This window comes from Pan paniscus, chromosome 7 (genome assembly GCF_029289425.2).
Source record: "Pan paniscus chromosome 7, NHGRI_mPanPan1-v2.0_pri, whole genome shotgun sequence".
Lineage (NCBI taxonomy): Eukaryota > Metazoa > Chordata > Mammalia > Primates > Hominidae > Pan > Pan paniscus.
The window spans coordinates 39,419,828-39,435,476 of NC_073256.2; the positions used below are offsets into that span (position 1 = coordinate 39,419,828).

Sequence of the window (15,649 nt, forward strand, 5' to 3'; positions counted from 1 at the left end):
GATGTTGTTATTCTTTGGCCCTCCAGAAAGTCAATGAGCAAAGTGCCTGAGTATCTCAAGAAACTGGTCCACTTTTGCTTTGACTGCACCATTCCACCTCTTGGTAGCCATTGCTTTGATTGTGCTTTCTTTTCAGGATAGTACTGGTACAGCCATGTTTTATCCCTTGTCACAATTCTTTGAAGAAATGCTTCACAGTCTTGATCTCACTTGTTTAAAATTTCCATTGAAAGTTCTGCTTTCCTTGGCAACTGACATGGGCACAATGACGTTGGTACTCATCAAGTGGAAAGCTTGCTCAACCTTAATTTTCCAGTCAGAATTGTGTAAGCTGAACCAACTGAGGTGTCTATGGTGTTGGCTATTGTTTGTGCTGTTAATTATTGGTCTTTTTAAATTAGGGCATGAATAAGATGAATTTTTTCCTCGCAAATAGATGAGGATGGTCTGCTGCTGCGGGCCTCATCTTCAACATCATCTCTTCTTAAAATGAGTTACTCATTTGTAAACTGCTGATTTCTTTTGAGATTTGCCCCCAGAAACTTTTCATAAAGCATCAGTGATTGCACCATTCTTTTACCCAAGCTTCACCATAAATTTGAGGTTTGTTCTTGCTTCAATTTTAGCAAAATTCATGTTGCTTTGATAGAGGTTCTTTTCAAACTGATATTTTCTCCTCCTTGGTGCCTCAAACTAGATCCTGTTCAGACACGTTATAACAAGTTAGTATGAGTTTGGGTGCCAAAATTTTTTTAAATCCATGCATAGTGTTTTGTTGTTGTTGTTTTAAGTGGTCAGGAGGTACCTATATTTGGATCAGACACGTGAGTCAGACCAGTATGGCTTGTGAGCAACATGGGTGAAAATAGAGGGAACTGACCAGGACCTATTGTCTAACATCATTTTAAGGTCAGACTTGAGTACAAACTTAGAGAAAGCTGATGGAATGCCAAGCACCAACGTGAAGAGACCCTATATGCACAAGGTGGCTATGTTATGCCCGGCTGCTGCCATCTTCCCTTCTTCTGAGAACAAGATGGGAATGATTGAACTATATTAGAAGGATGAAGTTAGCCACTAGGGAGCACACTTCTAGATCAGGCTTGAGATACTAGACTTCAGATAAAGGGACTTATGTCAGGTAGCCTCTACAAATGAGGAAGACTAAGATTTGGAAATAGAATAAACAAAGTAACTTTTTTTTTTTTTTTTTTTTTTTTTTGGAGACGGAGACTTGCTGTATCACCCAGGCTGGAGTGCAATGGCGTGATCTCGGTTCACTGCAACCTCTGCCTCCTGGGTTCAAGTGATTCTCCTGCCTCAGCTTCCTGAGTAGCTGGGATTCCAGGCACCTGCCACCATCCCCAGCTAATTTTTGTATTTTTTAGTAGAGACGGGGTTTCACCATGTTGGTCAGGCTGGTCTTGAACTCCTGACCTCAGGTGATCCACCCACCTTGGCCTCCCGAAGTGCTGGGATTAGAGGCGTGAGCCACTGTGCCCGGCCAGCAAAGTAACTTCAAACAAACAAACAAACCAAAAAAACCCTTCTCCTAGGATGCTCTGTTTGCAACAGAAACAAAAACATTTTCCAGTTTAACCCATTTCTGACTGAAAGTCATTGTAGGGCTGAACCTTAAGGAAAACTAAGTTTAAACTTCCCTTGCATAGTATTTTGTCTTTTTTCCTTGGGTTAGAGGTGAGGACAAGAAAACATGACATAGTTTTGAATTAATATGAAAGAGGCAAAATTTGACATTTTAAATGGCCCCAAACATCCCACTGTTCATTTTGCTGACAGGTGACATACTCTAGAGAATCAGGAGTAGAGGGTTTAATCATAATAAGCATATATGCTGTGGGTCAGGTGACTCATGAACATGTCAAGCAGGCCAAGTTCTTTGGCAGTTTCTGGTTTGGTCCTGCTTTTAGTAATGGTGCACTGGAACTTAGGCACATAGTCAAGTATTTGGTACCACTTCCCTATAACCCAGCCCACACCTCTTTGCCCACTCTGAAGCCGTTCAGTATGTTCATCCCAGTGCACTTAGAAGGTGAAGGTTTGGGCTGGGCCCAGGGGCTCACGTCTGTAATCTCAGCACTTAGGAAGACTGAGGTGGGCGGATCACTTGAGCCTAGGCATTCGAGACCAACCTGGGCAACATGGTGAAACCCCGTCTCCACAAAACAAAAACAAAAACTAAAAAAATTAGCCATGCGTGGTGATGTATGTCTGCAGTCGCAGCTACTTGGGAGGCTAGGGAAGATCGTTTGAGCCCAGAAGGCGGAGGTTGCAGTGGGCTGAGATCATGCCACTGCCTTTCACTCCAGCCTTGGTAACAGAGTGAGACAGTCTGAAAAAAAAAAAAAAGGTCAGGGTTTGATGTGGTTTCTGACACCATCTTGCTCTTGTGCATTGCTGCCAGTGTTTCAAATGCTGCTGAAGATGTGGGTTCTGAGCAGTGTTCCTTGTATTGTATCCAACAAACAACTGCCCTGCAGGCATTTCTACCCTGGGCCAGTGGTTGTTTCTCTCATTTCTTTTTTCTTTTCTCCTCATACTTGTAGTAGGGGCTCTGCAACATGAAAATTAAAAGTACGAATGGGATGAGTAAGTAGGGGGCATAGACAGATACAGGGGTTAACCGTTCATGCAGAGTCTCAGGTCTTTATCCTTTGAAACCACTGGCTTTGGAGAAATCCTCCAACAGAAATGTGGAGAGTAGTGGAATTAAAGTCATCATGGTGTGAACTGAGTAGATGATTTGCAGGGGTTCGAATCCACTTGCAGCTTCCTTTGAGGAAGGCATAGGTTGCAATGGGAAAGAAAGGCACCTGAAATACAAGCTCGCAAAACAGAAAGGACTTAAACCAAACTGGTGGCTCCTGTAGCAGCGGGCCTTTGAACTCCTTAGCATAGCACTTCAGCAGATTTCTAAACTCTACTGGGTAGAGCTCGCACGGCAGCACCGCCTACAGGTCCATGAACAGGGTGATGGGGTTGTGGCTGAGGAAGTAGAGGCCCAGCAGCCACTCCATGCAGTGGCATTGTCTGGCGGTCAGGCCTGGACCTGCCGATATGAGAAGAGATAGTGTTTTCTTAATACACATTTTTTATGAAGTTTTTGAGAACCCCTCATATTTGAGTTGGAATCCTGGAGATTATTTAGTCCAGTTCTATCATTTTAGAGATGAGGATGCTAAAACCCAAGAAGTTAAGCCTCTCTTTAGCCTGCACCATAGGTTACTAGAGGGTTCTTGTCCCTTAATTTTTAGCCAAATAAACCTCCCATCACAGCACACTGCCTCTCTTTTTATCTCAAAATGACAGTGAATTTTCTAAATCAGGCTATAAGTAAGAACATCTCTTTCACTTCTAACCATCTCTGGTAAACAGTGACTGCTTTGCCCCTAACTGGCAATCTAGTGTTTTCAGGGGCCTGGTTTTTATCCGGGCTGCAGTCCAGGCCCAGGCCCACCCCTGCCTTCCTCTCTGTGCCTGTGGTCCTCCATCCCTTTTTCTCACCTGGCCCTTGTGCAGTACTCCATGCATGACAGCAATCAATAACCTCCTTATTAATTAAATGACACTTTATAAAAGCTCTCCTCCAGGGGCTTTGAGAAAGCCAGCTTTGGCTAGCTGTAAAGTTTTCAGTAATCATTTAAGAAAAAAAAGTTATTCATCATCTTTATGGCAGATCACGGCCGCCACATTCTCCCCAGGAGTTCAATCCATCAAGCTCCTCAATGCAAGAATGGCTAACAAGGTCCCTGTCACTTTGGGTGAAATATACAAGCCTCACCAGAGGCTCCTGACTTCCACCAGGATCAAAGTTGTAGGCACTGCTCCAGCCCAGCGTCCTCCACCCGAGAAGCCAGCAAGACAGCCTTGCCTTCCTTCCTGTCTTTATTTGTAGAATACAGGTGGAAAAGAAGGAATCCTTCAAAGTTTTGTTCTTTCATGAAAATGGGTTCCTGTGGGCAAGAAATCTGCCATTATGCACCTAACCTTTTATAGCTGAGATTTTCAAGAGAAAATGGTTTGACTATGGTAATAGGTCGGCTCTTTGAGATTTCCAACTCTCTTGTGCACATTCCACATTAATAACAACTGTCATAACTGCTAGCTATGTAATATTTTGCAAAGTGATTTCAATGATGCTATCTCACTTGATCCTCACCTCAACCTTATAAAATAGACAAAGAAGGGGTTATTGACATTCTCATTTTGCAGATGAGTAAACTGAAGCATATGCATGGTCACTTGGGTTCTGGTGGCATTGTAGGGTTTGAGCTCAGATTTGGCTTCAAATCCCATGTGTCGCAAACTATTATATCACCTTGCCTTCTGTCCTCACCTCCCTTTCTGCTTTGTGTGTAGCACAATTGCATTTTTAATTAAGTTGTTTTTTGTAGTCCTTTCTGTTTGCCTGTATCACACGTTACCGGAAATAAAATGCTCAAGCACAGCTGGGCGCGGTGGCTCACGCCTGTAATCTCAGCATTTTGGGAGGCTGAGGCGGGCAGATCACAAGGTCAGGAGATCGAGACCATCCTGGCTAACAAGGTGAAACCCCTTCTCTACTAAAAATACAAAAAATTAGCCTGGCGTGGTGGCGGGCACCAGTAGTCCCAGCTACTCGGGAGGCTGAGGCAGGAGAATGGTGTGAACCCAGGAGGCGGAGCTTGCAGTGAGCCAAGATGGTGCCGCTGCAATCTAGCCTGGGTGACAGAGCAAGACTCTGTCTCAAAAAAAAAAAAAAAAATCAAGAACAAGACAAGATGCCATGTTTGGGCTTTCCAATCAACTCAGAGTGGACAGAAGACTTCATGTTGTTCCAGCTCCTATGCTGAAAACCTCAGACTGTGTGGGGTCCACTCCCCTGAGCTCTGGGGCTACTGTGAACAAGCCTGAGCTTTTCTCTGACCACTGGTGTTTGGGCAGGGGTGACTCACATCATCTGAGGAGCAGCTCATGCTGTCTGTTTCTCCAACAACTAAAAAGAGATTGGAGAATATGTTAACAGAATCCAGGTCACACCTAGAAGTTGTATGTGCACATGAGCCCATGTGCATGTATCTGTAATGAGTCAATAGGACATATCCAATTTCAATTTACACCCAGTACCTGCACTGTGTTGAGTGTTTTCACACGGGTTGTTTTTATTGAATTTGAATCCCTTGAAGTGAAGACTATTGTCTTCATTTTTTCAGACAAAGAATCGAAACTCAGAGAGGCTGTGACTCGACATTTGACGGTGACATACTTCCTTTTCCCCCTCTCCCACCATAGAGTCCATGGGATTATGGGTCACACTGCTTCCTCCTGGATGGATGTTTTATCAGCATGTCCCTGTGAGCTGTAGCCTGATTCTTTTCTTATTACCATCAAGTCTAGTCCTGACCAACAGGACCCAGGCCATTGAAATAATATGTTTGCTCATTGCTCAGGAATGGGAATGGGAGGAAGGCTACAGTTCTGCCCTGAGTGAGAGCCTTGGCTTTTCCTTCCACGGATTTGGCTGCAGATCCAGAGAGATGGGAACAGGAGGCTTCTGAGTGAGTATCGGTGATTTTCTGCTCTTCTTCTGCTTGTTTTTTGATATGCTGAGCCACTGTGACTGATTTACCAGCTACCCCAGGGCTGAAAGCTGATGTTAGAATTCCATACAATGGAAATGGTTTCTGCAGGCAAAAGTGGAGAAACATTAACTCATAAGAACAGGTGTTTGTTTAGAATGGTGGTTACTAGACCCTGATGTGTTATCTTGTATATCCTCCTGTGGTGGACAGGTATCCACCTGTGTGGTGTCCTCCTGTGTGGAGGTGGTGGGCAGAGAAGAAAAGGACCCAAGTGAGGTTACAGAGAAACAAAGTAAGAACAAAAAAAACAAAAAAAAGAAAAGGAAACAGAGACTTGTAGGAGGGAACATAATTTTTTATTATTATTATTATACTTTAAGTTTTAGGGTACATGTGCACAGCGTGCAGGTTCGTTACATATGTATACATGTGCCATGTTGGTGTGCTGCACCCATTAACTCGTCATTTAGGATTAGGTATATCTCTTAATGCTATCCCTCCCCCCTCCCCCCAGCCCACGTCAGTCCCCAGTGTGTGAAGAACATACAATTTTTTTTCAGCTGTCCAGTTTCCATCCCCTTTGAGTTCTTTTCCTCCTACAGATGGCCCATGGCTGTAACTACTACCAAATTCACAGAGGCACACTAGTGCCCAGCTCTCACTGTCTTGAGCAATCCTGAAGAATTACAAAATCCCTTCCCTCTCAGCTCAGCTGGAATTGGTGAAACTCTCAAAAGAACATCAGATTAGGTAGATAGATAGACAGACAGACAGACAGACAGATTAGATAGATGATAGATAGATAGATAGATAGATAGATAGATAGATAGATAGATAGAAACAGTCAATGTCTACAGATACATAAAAATGAGCAAGTTGATGAGGTCCTGGTGCTTCAGTCTAATTTAACTAAAGACTAGCCACAGTAAAGAATGCAGACTACACAAGCCCAGCTACCTAGAAACTTCCAAGAGCTCCCCCTTTCCAAATCTTTCATATTTTTCCATCCCGCTTTGTCCTTGGCACATTCACCCTTCCTAGAGGAGAGGAACATTTTGAATGCTTACTATGTGAAACCACTTGTATTCATCAGACATCTTCTTGTTATAAGTGAAATACTAACTCAAAATAGCTCAGAAACAAAAAAGATAAACATTGATCCTTTAACTAAAGCTTGAAAAGGCAGGAGAGATTGCAGCCTCCTGGCTCTGCATCTGTCCTCGCACCTGAGTCCAGGTTGGGTCTCATTCTCTTGGGTTCCTTTGCAGGGAGAGCTGGAGCCACCAACTGTTCTGGAGGCCCTGGTTTTAGGAGTGGTAAACAAAGAGAAAAGGAGATAGGTTGTCAGCCCAGCTTCAGAATGAAGATCTTGGGGAAGGACTCCAAGAGGCTGGACATGGACCATGTGCTTTATCCTCGACCAGCATCACAGCCAAAGACTAGGATGAATCAAGTATGTGGGTCCCCGCCCTGGTCTGCAGCTGAGGGAATGGGGTGTTGGGTGGGCAACTGTGCAAGCAATAATAATGAGAGTGGAGGTGGATTTATACACAGGAGGAATTGGGGGTAATAGCACTCAGAAAAACGGGAACATGAGCCCCACAAACGTAAAACAATGGATGTTCACTGAAGTATTGGAATGCATCATTTCATGTAATCCTCAGGCCAACACTAACATTTAACAAGCTCAGTGAGGCGGGGCTCTGGGTGTGTTTCACATTGTATCCATGGTAGCTGGAATAGGACCTGGCTCATAGCAGATCCTCAAATATGTACTGAGTGAAAGTGAGCTTCCTGCTATTATGAAGCCCATTTTATGAGGCTTCACAGGGTGAAAGAACGGGCAGAAGGAGAGGATTTGACCTCAGGGCTATCTGGCCTGCTTCTCCCTCCTTGCACCCCATGGAATTGTCCCCTGCTGGGCAGTGCCATGGGCTCTCTGATCATCACAGGTTTGCGTTTTGCAGCTAGATCCAGGCTCCACATGAGGGCCTGTCCAATAGAGCCCTTCCTTGTCTCTGAGAAAGCAAGAAAGAAAAGTGCAGCAGATGAGACCAGCTGAGGTGGGAGGCAGGCTGGGCAGGAGATGGAGGATGGGGAAAAAAATTAGAACCAACCCTGTGGAAACCTGCCCTGGTCTCCTGAGCAGGTGCCAGGCAGGCCAGGGCATGGCATCTGGGGCCCCTGTTGGATTTAGAAGTAGTCCAGGTAGCTGTCAGGATCCAAGTGACACAGGGAGGAGGATGGGACAGCTGGTGACACTAGATATCAGGTTGATGGAGGCATTTTTGGAGCAAAGGAGTTATTTGAGAGCAGGATTCTAGCCACATGAATAGGACTCAGGCATGGTGACCAGGCCCCAACCAAATCAGCTGGGGTCCAAGTAGGAGTCGCCAATGTCAGTGAGAAGCTGAGGTGCCTGGCAAGACCGCTGAGGCAGAGGCAGCATGGTAGCACAAGGCCATGGATTGTCTGTCAGTTGGTGCCCAGAGCGCACCCTGATAGGGTGTAACTTTCCTGATAGGAAAGTAACAACCAGATTCATTCCAGACTCTTCCCCTAACTACACACACACATATACAGCAGCTCCTGTTGGGAACGCTGAGAAAAAAGGGAGTGACAGAAGAAAGCAAGAAAAAAATCACATTGGAATCAAAAGGAGCAGGCAGGCTGGGCGTGATGTCTGCTGCATGTAATGTCAGCACTTTGAGAGGCCAAGGTGGGCGGAACACTTGAGGTCAGGGGTTCTAGATCAACCTGGTCAACATGACAAAACTCTGTCTCTACCAAAAATACAAAAATTAGCTGGCCGTCATGGTGTGTACCTGTAATCTCAGCTACTTGGGAGGCTGAAGCAGAAGAATTGCTTAAACTAGGGAGGTGGAGGTTGCAGTGAGTTGAGATCGCACCACTGTACCCCAGCCTGAATGACAGAGTAGGACTCCATCTCAAAAAAAAAAAAAAAAAAAGCAGGCAAAACCTGCACTTCTGGGTAGTGGGGTAGTTTTGGCTGCTTATGTGTCTCTCTCTTCCCCTAGCCAGGCCTCTGTGGAACTGCCCCACCCCACCCCACCTTTTTCCTCTTGCCCACCTCATGGCTGGCATTGTACATCTCAACTTCTTTTAATTTTCCAAAGTCAGACACTGCAGTTGCCCCACAGCTGCACATGTGAATCCCCTCCTGTCCACAGCCAGCTCCGCCCAAGTATCAGTCTGGGGAAATCTGGAAACTGAGCCCCTGATGCTGTACTTTTGGGCCAAGCCCTCGCTGGGCTCCTGGCAGGACCGAGCCTGCCCCTGTGCACGTGCACCCTTCACAGTGAGGAGTGCTGTCTCAGTATCCTGGGGTGACGTGGAATGGAAGAGTCTCTGAGGTCGGCTTTGGAAAAAAATAAAGCAAGAAGCTGGAATATCATTAGTGTTTAACTCCTCTCTCTCCATTACTCGCCATTAAACCAGTGAGAGGACCCAGTGTCCATGTCGGCTCATACTTTAGAAACTGGATTCAGCCACGGAGAGCTGATAAGTGCTGATAATTGGCTGCCCCAGAGGAGCTGTGGAGGCTGCTGCTTCCCAGGAGAGCTGTCCCACAGCTCTCAGGGCAGGAGGCCCTGCCCTAGCCCTGTGCCTCCTGGCCTGCTGTCCCCAAGGGCCTGGCCTCTGGTCGACACAGAGCCAATGCTGGCCTTGAGTAGCAGTGGAGCCTCCCTTGCCTGCAGAGCTATGCCTGCTGAGCTAACAGAGAAGCAGGGGATGGGGGCGCAGAGCTATTAGCTCGTCTGAAGAGTGCTCCCTCGATCAAATAAATGAACTGCACTGTTTACTGTGTAAACTTGGACTTAAGCAGCCGCACTGAGCGGGGTTCATAACAAGGGCTGTTAATATTTATGGCTGACACTGGTGGCTCCTAGTGACACAATAATGAGCCCATCACCCCCTGAGCTGGAGTCGCTACCACCTTCCAGCAGATGCAGAGAGCAGGAGGGAGGACTGGGGTGGTCGGATGGGTGATACATGCCTAGCAGTACCCAAAGCCTTCCTGATCTGGATCTCAGAGTCTATGCAAGATGTAGAAGTGACTGCTGAGCACCCGCTGTGCACAGATCATTGAGCCAGTGCTGAAGAGGTAAGCACTTCTAGGAAACCACTGAGTAACCAGAGGAATGAGTGCTACCAGAGGGTTGAGGTTCAAGCTGGAGTTGGCCCCTCATCCCTGGGTTAGATCCCCGAGTAGAAGGATATGGCTTCCGAGATGAACAGCCTCAGCTCTGGGAAGCTAGGGTGATCTTTACATAGAGAACGTGGCTCCCAGGACTGGGGGGCTCAGAGTCTCTCCTGAAAGACTGTCTCATTCTTCCCTAAAGAGCCTCCCTGAGCTCTTCTCCAGCTCTCTCCTGGACCAGGAGCTCTAATTTGAAGCCCTCAAAGCTGGTGAGAATGGGCTAGCAGGAGAGGAGGCAGCAAGGGAGACAGAAGACCCCTGAGCGAGCTTAGTGGCTGCACACTGAGGCTTTGGTCCTCCCTTGAAGTGGTTGACCTAGGGGCCCTAGGGGCAGCTGCTCTCCCTGGGTGGGCCAGGTGCTGATCCTCAGCACCCAGGACACTTTCTGGCCTAAGTGATCCACTCTGACTCTAGGCCTGCTCTGCCAGCCCCACTAACTCTGCGATGTTGGGCAAAGAACTTTCCTTTCCTGGCCTGATTCCATTTTTGCACAAGCAGGGATTTGGGCTAGATAGGAGTCATTAGCTTGCCGTAATCTAACCTGAATGGCTTGAAGAAGCCAGACCCAGGATATGTACATGCATGGAGAAAAGGAGCAAGGGGGAGGGGAGTGCCAGCCAAGGCACTTTGGTCCAAGGCCAGGCTTCTTGGGGTCCAAGAACCCCCAAAGTGTAGGCCACAGCATATGTGTGCATATAGCATTGATTATTCTTAAGTAGCTCAGAAACAGTTCAGAATCACTGCATGCAACCCTAAGGTTCTTTCAAATTCTGAGATCCTCTAGTTCTAAAACTCCCACACCCCATGGAACCCTCTCCCTGAGTTACGTTATGGATGGGGTTGTCCGAGTCTCTCTGCATGCGCAGTGGGGCAGCCTTCAGGAGTGGAGAGATCATCGGGGCTGGCACCCACGTGGTGGATTCACATAGTACAAGGTTGAGGGCACAGCTTTTGGAGTTAGACCTAAATTGGAATCTGAACTCTCTGATTACAGTGATGTCTGTAAGTCTTTGTCTCTTCATCTGTGAAATTGGCATAATAATGCAGGGTGACTCTATATCTGAAAACACAGGTGAATACATAATGAGCCATTTGTAGATAGTACACTGCAGTCTGTGATAAAATAACACTAACTGTGTGTTTAGATTGCATAGCCACTTCCTAGTAGCATCTACATCAGAGGGTGGTTTAGAGGATTCTATGCAATAATGAATACAAATTCCCTGGCACAATGCATGTGCCAATAAATGTTACCAATAGTAATGATGATCGTAACGTTTATCTCTGTGCCATGCAGATCAGTGTCCTGGGCTAACGCTCTCTGTTCACCTCTTGTCTCCGCCAGGCAGTGCCTCTGATTATGAGCACACCCTCAAGTTCGCCCAAAGTGCAGTGTGGAGGGAGGATTCCTGAATTTGGAGGCCTCAGTGGGAACAGATAGACACAAGAGGAGACAAACTAGGAGTCCAGTCAAGCCACTGGAGGCCCAGAGGATGTTGCAAGGACAGCAGACATGTGGTTTAGAGGAACAAGGGGCAGACAGGCAGCAGAGTCCAGCAATAGCTGAGACAATGGTACAAGGGAGGCTGCCTAATTTATAGCACCCCACGGTCCCCAAGTGCTGATTGTGGCCCAAGAGGAGCCAGAGACCAGCAGGTGAGTTCTATTCTTGATTGCTGCAGGTTCACAGGTGCTGTGGTTGCTTCTCAGCAGGGCGGTGGGTGGGGTGGGGTGGCCAAAGTAAAAGCAATGCAAATGGTGTGGGCAGCTAAGCAGCATTTCCAAGAGCGGAGAGGACCTGATTCTCCTGCAGACCTGGGTCTGCAGATGCTGCTCTTTCCCCACCATTCTTTCATTAAAGTGGAGCCAGGAACTTTGCGGAGGTGGGGCATAGTAGCTGTTGGGTAGAGATGCTTATAGCGAAGCTAGAAGGTCTCTCCTGAGTTCTTCAAATTAGAGTCAGATCCCTCAGGGATCGGGATGAAGTAAAGTTTGGAAGGAGGGGAGGCTGTTTGATGGATGGAAAGAACAAAAAAATCTATTAGCAGTGCTTTGAGCTCCTTAGAGAACAGTTCCTGAGGAAGCCAAGTAAATAACTTCCTGATACCCAAGATTTGTTAATTAAGCACTTTGAACAGGCTCTGGGAGGAGGGGCAGACAACTGTAGAATCCGACTTCTGAGTCTCTCAGTCTCAGGAGAGACGGCACATGTCTCAGTGGCTCGAGGTGTCGCCCAGCCTCCGTGTAAGGGATGGGGCTCCTTCACTACAGGAGGGTGGCCGGGTGCACGGTGGAACCCCATGTAGAGACGACAGGGCAGGGCCTGAGTTGCACATACAGTGGCACATGTGTTGTGCTATCCTTCTTGACCCCATGAGCTGTGTATCATGGAGAGATAGCAACAACTGACATGTCTAGGAGAAAAGCCACCTGGCCCCACCCAAGGGGATTCTGGGGAGGAATGTTTGCCTGTGGATGCCAGCATCTCTGCAGGGGTGCATCATGCATCTGGTTTAAGCCCAGGAGACCCTGGGCTCCTCTTCTGACGTGCACATACTCCTGGGAAAAGTAATACATGGAATCGCTCTGTCTTCTTTAAGGGAAGTTGTTCAGATCCGAGAGTTCCTTGATGGGAAAAAGGGGGCCAAAGAGGAGAAAGAGAAGGCAGCACTAAGAGGAAGAGGAAGGGAGGGAGCTGGAGGCTGCTCCTCCACCTAGCCTGAGGGAGGCAGACACCAAACCTCACCCCGGAACCCCTCAGCCTGCTCAGGGGACAAGCTTGCTCCAGAAGAGGCCCAAGGAAGACAGAAAAGAGGAGAAGGAGCTGGGGACAGAGAATAGAACTCCTGAGGGCTGATACTAACAACTTGCTTGCTTTTTTCTCCCCAAGGGGTCTTCAGGCAAATCCAATCTGGGCCACTGTCCTGGTTCTGGGGAGTAGACTTAGATGAGCCGCTCATTCTCCTCCAACACCCCTCCCATCTTCATCAGGTGGCTTTCCTGTGTGGTCCCATCCACTTGATGTCATTCCTATAAAGGGCTATGAAAAATAAATGTCTAGTCAATGGAATCCTCATCTGGAGGAGTCATGGAGGGGAAGGAATCCTGGGTGGGTCCCTTGTATGAAGAGAAAAATCCTTAAAGTAGCATGAATGTGTCCAGCCTGGCTGCCACCCCAAATCACCCAGGTCTAACTCTGCCAGCCCTTCCCAGACAGGAGGCTGAGTCTCATCCCCATGCAAGAATCATGAGTTACCCTGACTCCAGGCTTGTGGGAAATTCCCCATCTCAACCAGGTGGAAACCTAGCCTCTCCATCACAGCCTGAGAGAGAGGCCTCGCACCCAGCACCGCATCCCACAGTTCTGGGGCTGCACAAAGCCAGACAAGTTTGAAGACAAAGAGAAGGAACTCTCCTTTCTTCATGTGGAAGACACATGCACACATAAGCCTAGCTGAGGACATGATAAGGAAAAGCTCATGGATGTTCCCAGATGGGGTTGGCAATGTCCAGCTGTGTCATGATGAGTCCCTGGGCACTGAGGAGGGTGGTTGGTGGGAAAGGACGCTGGTAGCTGGGAAGACCTGGGTGAAATCTGAGTTGGCCATGGGCATTGTCCCTGTCTGTCCATACTGTGTACAGCGTCGCCCCCAGTAAGGCCCAGGATGGGGCTCCTCCACAGCAGATGGGCAGAAGAAAAGTGCAGGGGAAGCACACAGAGCCAGGGGGCTCAGGAGGGAGGGAAGCTGTCATTTCCTCACCCATTCCTTTCTATGTGGTTCTAGTCCAGGCTGTCGATGCTGTCCTTGGTGTTTCTGGCTGAGAGGAGGTTGTCTGTCTCCTGTTCCCGCCTTTGCTTTCTGCACCTAACTTTCCCCCAGTCTCAGCTTCCTCCCTACCTCTGCCAGCTTATTGATTCCCCATAGTGACTGAAAGCTAGAGACGTTTATTTCCTTTTTAGTATTATTATTATTTTTAAGACAGGATCTCGCTCTGTCGCCCAGGCTAGAGTGCAGTGACGTGATCTCAGCTGACTGTAACCTCTGCCTCCCGGGTTCAAGCTGTCCTCCTGCCTCAGCCTCCCCAGTAGCTGGGATTACAGGCACACACCACCACGCTTGGCTAAGATGTTCATTTCCTTTGGAAAGATAAGGAAACAGGCTCGGGGTTGTTGAAGACCACTCTGCCTGGGAAGTGCAGAGCCTGGATGTGCATGCAGTTTCCTGACAGGGAAGCTCCAGTTGTTCCGCTGTTATGCACACTGCACCTGTGCTACACTCTGGAAGATCTTGCCATTGGGCCTTCTCTAAATTTCTCCTTCCAAGACTGCTGCCCTGGTCTCAGACTCATAATTCCACTTTCCCTTAAAGGTGAGGCTGGCGTTTCGAGTAAGAGGCAAAGTGGTCTGGATGGGCAAGGTCCACTACCCTATCTGGGAGAGGAGGAAACTTTCGTGTGTGATGTGCCCAGGAGTACTGCAGAATCAATAACCATGGACTCCTCTGAACCTCCAAGACATAAGCCATTCCTGTTGTTTGAGGTACCGTGGGCCATAAGGATGGGCAGAAGGGCAATCTCTTTAAAACCATCAAGAGCAACTACGTATCGTTCCAAGATTGAAAGACCAGTATGGCTAGGATGTAAATTCTCTCAAATTTGTCTATTGATTCCACACAATCACAGTCAAAATTCAAGCAGACTTTTTTTAAAAATAGAATTTGACAAGCTGGTACTAAAATGTGTATAGCAATGCAAAACATCTAAAATAGCCCAAATGATTTTGAAAAAGAACTGGGTTGGAGAACCCACCCTCGCTGATTTTAAGACCTACTGAAGAGCTATTTTACTCAAGACTGCATAGCGCTGGCATAGGGTTGACTTATATATCAATGAGGCAGAATAGAGAGTCAAGAAATAGACCCATACATGTATGTCTAATTTATTCTCAACAGAGGAGGCAAGACAATTTGATGAATGAAAGGAAAATCTTTTCAACAAACTGTGCTGGAACAACTAAAAGTCCATGCAGAAAAGAAAAAAAAAAAAGAACCAAGAAACTTTATCCTTACTTTATCCTCACCACACTGAAAATTTGACTTGAAGTGGATTTAAACCTAAATATGAAAGCCAACTGTAGACTTTTAGAAAAAGTTGTAGGAGAAAACCTTCACAATCTTGAGTTAGGCAGATATTTCTTAGGACACAAAGAGCATAAACTTCACAAAAAACTGTGATAAATTGAACTTTATCAAAATTTAGAACTTCTGCTCTTTGAAAACTACCATTATGAAAAGACAAGCCGCAGATCAGAAGAAGATATTTATATTACATATATCTGACAAAGAACTTATATCTGAAATATATAAAGAACTCTTACAACTTAATAAGACAACTTAATAAGACAACTTAATAAAAAAATTAGCACATGATTTCACAGACACCTCCCAAAAGAGGATATAGAAATGCTGAATAAGCCCATGAAAAGATGCTCAACGTCATTAGTTCATCAGAAGTGTCAATTAAAACTATGGATATTATTACACACACCCTGGAATAGTTAAAAAGACTAATCATCCTTAGTATTACTTAGTATCCGGAGCAATAATCACACAAATGATGCTGCTATGAATGTAAAATGGTACAACTACTTTTGAAAACAGTTTGATAGTTTCTAATAAGGTTAAACATAAATTTACCATATGAGATGCCAACTGGACACTTAAGTATTTAGCAAAGTAAAAGGAAAACAAATATCCCCACAAAGACTTAGACAGGAAGTACAAAGCACACAGTAGCTCCAAACTGCTGTGTCATAATAGCTTCAAACACATGTCAATCAACAGGT

General features: G+C 46.6%; 1 pseudogene; it reads right to left on the reverse strand.

Moving 5' to 3' along the window:
* Positions 1-1,762: 1,762 nt before the first annotated feature.
* Positions 1,763-3,118, reverse strand: LOC100978842 (sigma intracellular receptor 2-like; annotated as a pseudogene).
* Positions 3,119-15,649: the final 12,531 nt, after the last annotated feature.